Genomic DNA, 8,844 nt, shown 5'->3' on the forward strand with positions numbered 1-8,844 from the left:
TTCGACGATTCTTCGTTTCAGAAGTGTATTTCTGTGCGGAATCGCTGTTTCGCGCGCTAGATCAGTGCATTTGCATGCAAGTATGAGAAATTGGAACCGAAACTCCGATCCGGCAATCACGATCACGAATTATTCGAGCCTATGTCAGGTTCGACGATTCTTCGTTTCAGAAGTGTATTTCTGTGCGGAATCGCTGTTTCGCGTGCTATATCAGTGCATTTGCATGCAAGTATGCGAAATTGGCACGCGAACTCCGATTCGGCAAGCACGACCACGATTCATTCGAGCTTATGTCAGATTCGACGATTCTTCGTTTCAGAAGTGTATTTCTGTGCGGAATCGCTGTTTCGCGTGCTATATCAGTGCATTTGCATGCAAGTATGCGAAATTGGAATAGAAAATCCGACCCGGCAAGCACGATCACAATTTATTCGAGGCTATGTCTGTTTCGACATTCTTCGTTTCAGAAGTGTATTTCTGTGCGGAATCGCTGTTTCGCGCGCTAGATCAGTGCATTTGCATGCAAGTATGAGAAATTGGAATCGAAACTCCGACCCGGCAATCACGATCACGATTTATTCGAGCTTATGTCAGATTCGACGATTCTTCGTTTCAGAAGTGTATTTCTGTGCGGAATCGCTGTTTCGCATGCTATATCAGTGCATTTGCATGCAAGTATGCGAAATTGGCACGGAAACTCCGATTCGGCAAGCACGACCACGATTCATTCGAGCCTATGTCTGTTTCGACATTCTTCGTTTCAGAAGTGTATTTCTGTGCGGAATCGCTGTTTCGCGCGCTAGATCAGTGCATTTGCATGCAAGTATGAGAAATTGGAATCGAAACTCCGATTCGGCAAGCACGACCACGATTTATTCGAGCTTATGTCAGATTGAGAAGTGTATTTCTGTGCGGAATCGCTGTTTCGCGCGCTAGATCAGTGCATTTGCATGGAAATATGCGAAATTGGCACGAAAACTCCGATTCGGCAAGCACGATCACGATTTATTCGAGCTTATGTCAGATTCGACGATTATTTGTTTCACAAATGAATTTCTGTGCGGAATCGCCGTTTCGCGTGCTAGATCAGTGCATTTGTATGCAGATATGCGAAATTGGCACGGCAACTCCGATTTGGCAAGCACGATCACGATTTATTCGAGCTTATGTCAGATTCGACGATTCTTCGTTTCAGAAGTGTATTTCTGTGCGGAATCGCTGTTTAGCGTGCTAGATCAGTGCATTTGTATGCAAATATGCGAAATTGGCACGAAAACTCCGATGTGGCAAGCACGACCACGATTTATTCGAGCTTATGTCAGATTCGACGATTCTTCGTTTCAGAAGTGTATTTCTGTGCGGAATCGCTGTCTCGCGTGCTATATCAGTGCATTTGCATGCAAGTATGCGAAATTGGAATAGAAACTCCGATCCGGCAAGTACGATCACAATTTATTCGAGCCTATGTCAGATTCGACATTCTTCGTTTCAGAAGTGTATTTCTGTGCGGAATCGCTGTTTCGCGCGCTAGATCAGTGCATTTGCATGCAAGTATGAGAAATTGGAATCGAAACTCCGACCCGGCAATCACGATCACGATTTATTCGAGCTTATGTCAGATTCGACTATTCTTCGTTTCAGAAGTGTATTTCTGTGCGGAATCGCTGTTTCGCGCGCTAGATCAGTGCATTTGCATGCAAGTATGCGAAATTGGTACGGAAACTCCGATTCGGCAAGCACGACCACGATTTATTCGAGCTTATGTCAGATTCGACGATTCTTCGTTTCAGAAGTGTATTTCTGTGCGGAATCGCTGTCTCGTGTGCTATATCAGTGCATTTGCATGCAAGTATGCGAAATTGGAATAGAAACTCCGACCCGGCAAGTACGATCACAATTTATTCGAGCTTATGTCAGGTTCGACGATTCTTCGTTTCAGAAGTGTATTTCTGTGCGGAATCGCTGTTTCGCGTGCTATATCAGTGCATTTGCATGCAAGTATGCGAAATTGGCACGCGAACTCCGATTCGGCAAGCACGACCACGATTCATTCGAGCTTATGTCAGATTCGACGATTCTTCGTTTCAGAAGTGTATTTCTGTGCGGAATCGCTGTTTCGCGTGCTATATCAGTGCATTTGCATGCAAGTATGCGAAATTGGAATAGAAAATCCGACCCGGCAAGCACGATCACAATTTATTCGAGGCTATGTCTGTTTCGACATTCTTCGTTTCAGAAGTGTATTTCTGTGCGGAATCGCTGTTTCGCGCGCTAGATCAGTGCATTTGCATGCAAGTATGAGAAATTGGAATCGAAACTCCGACCCGGCAATCACGATCACGATTTATTCGAGCTTATGTCAGATTCGACGATTCTTCGTTTCAGAAGTGTATTTCTGTGCGGAATCGCTGTTTCGCGTGCTATATCAGTGCATTTGCATGCAAGTATGCGAAATTGGCACGGAAACTCCGATTCGGCAAGCACGACCACGATTCATTCGAGCCTATGTCTGTTTCGACATTCTTCGTTTCAGAAGTGTATTTCTGTGCGGAATCGCTGTTTCGCGCACTAGATCAGTGCATTTGCATGCAAGTATGAGAAATTGGAATCGAAACTCCGATTCGGCAAGCACGACCACGATTTATTCGAGCTTATGTCAGATTCGACGATTCTTCGTTTGAGAAGTGTATTTCTATGCGGAATCGCTGTTTCGCGCGCTAGATCAGTGCATTTGCATGCAAGTATGAGAAATTGGAACCGAAACTCCGATCCGGCAATCACGATCACGAATTATTCGAGCTTATGTCAGGTTCGACGATTCTTCGTTTCAGAAGTGTATTTCTGTGCGGAATCGCTGTTTCGCGTGCTATATCAGTGCATTTGCATGCAAGTATGCGAAATTGGCACGCGAACTCCGATTTGGCAAGCACGACCACGATTCATTCGAGCTTATGTCAGATTCGACGATTCTTCGTTTCAGAAGTGTATTTCTGTGCGGAATCGCTGTTTCGCGTGCTATATCAGTGCATTTGCATGCAAGTATGAGAAATTGGAATAGAAAATCCGACCCGGCAAGCACGATCACAATTTATTCGAGGCTATGTCTGTTTCGACATTCTTCGTTTCAGAAGTGTATTTCTGTGCGGAATCGCTGTTTCGCGCGCTAGATCAGTGCATTTGCATGCAAGTATGAGAAATTGGAATCGAAACTCCGACCCGGCAATCACGATCACGATTTATTCGAGCTTATGTCAGATTCGACGATTCTTCGTTTCAGAAGTGTATTTCTGCGCGGAATCGCTGTTTCGCGTGCTATATCAGTGCATTTGCATGCAAGTATGCGAAATTGGAATAGAAAATCCGACCCGGCAAGCACGATCACAATTTATTCGAGGCTATGTCTGTTTCGACATTCTTCGTTTCAGAAGTGTATTTCTGTGCGGAATCGCTGTTTCGCGCGCTAGATCAGTGCATTTGCATGCAAGTATGAGAAATTGGAATCGAAACTCCGACCTGGCAATCACGATCACGATTTATTCGAGCTTATGTCAGATTCGACGATTCTTCGTTTCAGAAGTGTATTTCTGTGCGGAATCGCTGTTTCGCGTGCTATATCAGTGCATTTGCATGCAAGTATGCGAAATTGGCACGGAAACTCCGATTCGGCAAGCACGACCACGATTCATTCGAGCCTATGTCTGTTTCGACATTCTTCGTTTCAGAAGTGTATTTCTGTGCGGAATCGCTGTTTCGCGCGCTAGATCAGTGCATTTGCATGCAAGTATGAGAAATTGGAATCGAAACTCCGACCCGGCAATCACGATCACGATTTATTCGAGCTTATGTCAGATTCGACGATTCTTCGTTTCAGAAGTGTATTTCTGCGCGGAATCGCTGTTTCGCGTGCTATATCAGTGCATTTGCATGCAAGTATGCGAAATTGGAATAGAAAATCCGACCCGGCAAGCACGATCACAATTTATTCGAGGCTATGTCTGTTTCGACATTCTTCGTTTCAGAAGTGTATTTCTGTGCGGAATCGCTGTTTCGCGCGCTAGATCAGTGCATTTGCATGCAAGTATGAGAAATTGGAATCGAAACTCCGACCTGGCAATCACGATCACGATTTATTCGAGCTTATGTCAGATTCGACGATTCTTCGTTTCAGAAGTGTATTTCTGTGCGGAATCGCTGTTTCGCGTGCTATATCAGTGCATTTGCATGCAAGTATGCGAAATTGGCACGGAAACTCCGATTCGGCAAGCACGACCACGATTCATTCGAGCCTATGTCTGTTTCGACATTCTTCGTTTCAGAAGTGTATTTCTGTGCGGAATCGCTGTTTCGCGCGCTAGATCAGTGCATTTGCATGCAAGTATGAGAAATTGGAATCGAAACTCCGATTCGGCAAGCACGACCACGATTTATTCGAGCTTATGTCAGATTGAGAAGTGTATTTCTGTGCGGAATCGCTGTTTCGCGCGCTAGATCAGTGCATTTGCATGCAAATATGCGAAATTGGCACGAAAACTCCGATTCGGCAAGCACGATCACGATTTATTCGAGCTTATGTCAGATTCGACGATTCTTCGTTTGAGAAGTGTATTTCTATGCGGAATCGCTGTTTCGCGCGCTAGATCAGTGCATTTGCATGCAAGTATGAGAAATTGGAATAGAAACTCCGACCCGGCAATCACGATCACGATTTATTCGAGCTTATGTCAGATTCGACGATTCTTCGTTTCAGAAGTGTATTTCTGTGCGGAATCGCTGTTTCGCGTGCTATATCAGTGCATTTGCATGCAAGTATGCGAAATTGGTACGGAAACTCCGATTCGGCAAGCACGACCACGATTTATTCGAGCTTATGTCAGATTCGACGATTCTTCGTTTCAGAAGTGTATTTCAGTGCGGAATCGCTGTCTCGCGTGCTATATCAGTGCATTTGCATGCAAGTATGCGAAATTGGTACGGAAACTCCGATTCGGCAAGCACGACCACGATTTATTCGAGCTTATGTCAGATTCGACGATTCTTCGTTTCAGAAGTGTATTTCTGTGCGGAATCGCTGTCTCGCGTGCTATATCAGTGCATTTGCATGCAAGTATGCGAAATTGGAATAGAAAATCCGACCCGGCAAGCACGATCACAATTTATTCGAGGCTATGTCTGTTTCGACATTCTTCGTTTCAGAAGTGTATTTCTGTGCGGAATCGCCGTTTCGCGTGCTGGATCAGTGCATTTGTATGCAAATATGCGAAATTGGCACGGAAACTCCGATTCGGCAAGCACGACCACGATTCATTCGAGCCTATGTCTGTTTCGACATTCTTCGTTTCAGAAGTGTATTTCTGTGCGGAATCGCTGTTTCGCGCGCTAGATCAGTGCATTTGCATGCAAGTATGAGAAATTGGAATCGAAACTCCGATTCGGCAAGCACGACCACGATTTATTCGAGCTTATGTCAGATTGAGAAGTGTATTTCTGTGCGGAATCGCTGTTTCGCGCGCTAGATCAGTGCATTTGCATGGAAATATGCGAAATTGGCACGAAAACTCCGATTCGGCAAGCACGATCACGATTTATTCGAGCTTATGTCAGATTCGACGATTATTTGTTTCACAAATGAATTTCTGTGCGGAATCGCCGTTTCGCGTGCTAGTTCAGTGCATTTGTATGCAGATATGCGAAATTGGCACGGCAACTCCGATTTGGCAAGCACGATCACGATTTATTCGAGCTTATGTCAGATTCGACGATTCTTCGTTTCAGAAGTGTATTTCTGTGCGGAATCGCTGTTTAGCGTGCTAGATCAGTGCATTTGTATGCAAATATGCGAAATTGGCACGAAAACTCCGATTTGGCAAGCACGACCACGATTTATTCGAGCTTATGTCAGATTCGACGATTCTTCGTTTCAGAAGTGTATTTCTGTGCGGAATCGCTGTCTCGCGTGCTATATCAGTGCATTTGCATGCAAGTATGCGAAATTGGAATAGAAACTCCGATCCGGCAAGTACGATCACAATTTATTCGAGCCTATGTCAGATTCGACATTCTTCGTTTCAGAAGTGTATTTCTGTGCGGAATCGCTGTTTCGCGCGCTAGATCAGTGCATTTGCATGCAAGTATGAGAAATTGGAATCGAAACTCCGACCCGGCAATCACGATCACGATTTATTCGAGCTTATGTCAGATTCGACGATTCTTCGTTTCAGAAGTGTATTTCTGTGCGGAATCGCTGTTTCGCGCGCTAGATCAGTGCATTTGCATGCAAATATGCGAAATTGGCACGAAAACTCCGATTCGGCAAGCACGATCACGATTTATTCGAGCTTATGTCAGATTCGACGATTCTTCGTTTGAGAAGTGTATTTCTATGCGGAATCGCTGTTTCGCGCGCTAGATCAGTGCATTTGCATGCAAGTATGAGAAATTGGAATAGAAACTCCGACCCGGCAATCACGATCACGATTTATTCGAGCTTATGTCAGATTCGACGATTCTTCGTTTCAGAAGTGTATTTCTGTGCGGAATCGCTGTTTCGCGTGCTATATCAGTGCATTTGCATGCAAGTATGCGAAATTGGTACGGAAACTCCGATTCAACAAGCACGACCACGATTTATTCGAGCTTATGTCAGATTCGACGATTCTTCGTTTCAGAAGTGTATTTCTGTGCGGAATCGCTGTCTCGCGTGCTATATCAGTGCATTTGCATGCAAGTATGCGAAATTGGAATAGAAAATCCGACCCGGCAAGCACGATCACAATTTATTCGAGGCTATGTCTGTTTCGACATTCTTCGTTTCAGAAGTGTATTTCTGTGCGGAATCGCCGTTTCGCGTGCTGGATCAGTGCATTTGCATGCAAGTATGCGAAATTGGTACGGAAACTCCGATTCGGCAAGCACGACCACGATTTATTCGAGCTTATGTCAGATTCGACGATTCTTCGTTTCAGAAGTGTATTTCTGTGCGGAATCGCTGTCTCGCGTGCTATATCAGTGCATTTGCATGCAAGTATGCGAAATTGGAATAGAAAATCCGACCCGGCAAGCACGATCACAATTTATTCGAGGCTATGTCTGTTTCGACATTCTTCGTTTCAGAAGTGTATTTCTGTGCGGAATCGCCGTTTCGCGTGCTGGATCAGTGCATTTGTATGCAAATATGCGAAATTGGCACGAAAACTCCGATTCGGCAAGCACGATCACGATTTATTCGAGCTTATGTCAGATTCGACGATTCTTCGTTTGAGAAGTGTATTTCTGTGCGGAATCGCTGTTTCGCGCGCTAGATCAGTGCATTTGCATGCAAGTATGAGAAATTGGAACCGAAACTCCGATCCGGCAATCACGATCACGATTTATTCGAGCTTATGTCAGATTCGACGATTCTTCGTTTCAGAAGTGTATTTCTGTGCGGAATCGCTGTTTCGCGTGCTATATCAGTGCATTTGCATGCAAGTATGCGAAATTGGCACGGAAACTCCGATTCGGCAAGCACGACCACGATTCATTCGAGCCTATGTCTGTTTCGACATTCTTCGTTTCAGAAGTGTATTTCTGTGCGGAATCGCTGTTTCGCGCACTAGATCAGTGCATTTGCATGCAAGTATGAGAAATTGGAATCGAAACTCCGATTCGGCAAGCACGACCACGATTTATTCGAGCTTATGTCAGATTCGACGATTCTTCGTTTGAGAAGTGTATTTCTATGCGGAATCGCTGTTTCGCGCGCTAGATCAGTGCATTTGCATGCAAGTATGAGAAATTGGAACCGAAACTCCGATCCGGCAATCACGATCACGAATTATTCGAGCTTATGTCAGGTTCGACGATTCTTCGTTTCAGAAGTGTATTTCTGTGCGGAATCGCTGTTTCGCGTGCTATATCAGTGCATTTGCATGCAAGTATGCGAAATTGGCACGCGAACTCCGATTCGGCAAGCACGACCACGATTCATTCGAGCTTATGTCAGATTCGACGATTCTTCGTTTCAGAAGTGTATTTCTGTGCGGAATCGCTGTCTCGTGTGCTATATCAGTGCATTTGCATGCAAGTATGCGAAATTGGAATAGAAAATCCGACCCGGCAAGCACGATCACAATTTATTCGAGGCTATGTCTGTTTCGACATTCTTCGTTTCAGAAGTGTATTTCTGTGCGGAATCGCTGTTTCGCGCGCTAGATCAGTGCATTTGCATGCAAGTATGAGAAATTGGAATCGAAACTCCGACCTGGCAATCACGATCACGATTTATTCGAGCTTATGTCAGATTCGACGATTCTTCGTTTCAGAAGTGTATTTCTGTGCGGAATCGCTGTTTCGCGTGCTATATCAGTGCATTTGCATGCAAGTATGCGAAATTGGCACGGAAACTCCGATTCGGCAAGCACGACCACGATTCATTCGAGCCTATGTCTGTTTCGACATTCTTCGTTTCAGAAGTGTATTTCTGTGCTGAATCGCTGTTTCGCGCGCTAGATCAGTGCATTTGCATGCAAGTATGAGAAATTGGAATCGAAACTCCGACCCGGCAATCACGATCACGATTTATTCGAGCTTATGTCAGATTCGACGATTCTTCGTTTCAGAAGTGTATTTCTGCGCGGAATCGCTGTTTCGCGTGCTATATCAGTGCATTTGCATGCAAGTATGCGAAATTGGAATAGAAAATCCGACCCGGCAAGCACGATCACAATTTATTCGAGGCTATGTCTGTTTCGACATTCTTCGTTTCAGAAGTGTATTTCTGTGCGGAATCGCTGTTTCGCGCGCTAGATCAGTGCATTTGCATGCAAGTATGAGAAATTGGAATCGAAAATCCGACCTGGCAATCAC

Source organism: Lasioglossum baleicum, unplaced genomic scaffold (assembly GCF_051020765.1).
Source record: "Lasioglossum baleicum unplaced genomic scaffold, iyLasBale1 scaffold0030, whole genome shotgun sequence".
Classification (NCBI taxonomy): domain Eukaryota; kingdom Metazoa; phylum Arthropoda; class Insecta; order Hymenoptera; family Halictidae; genus Lasioglossum; species Lasioglossum baleicum.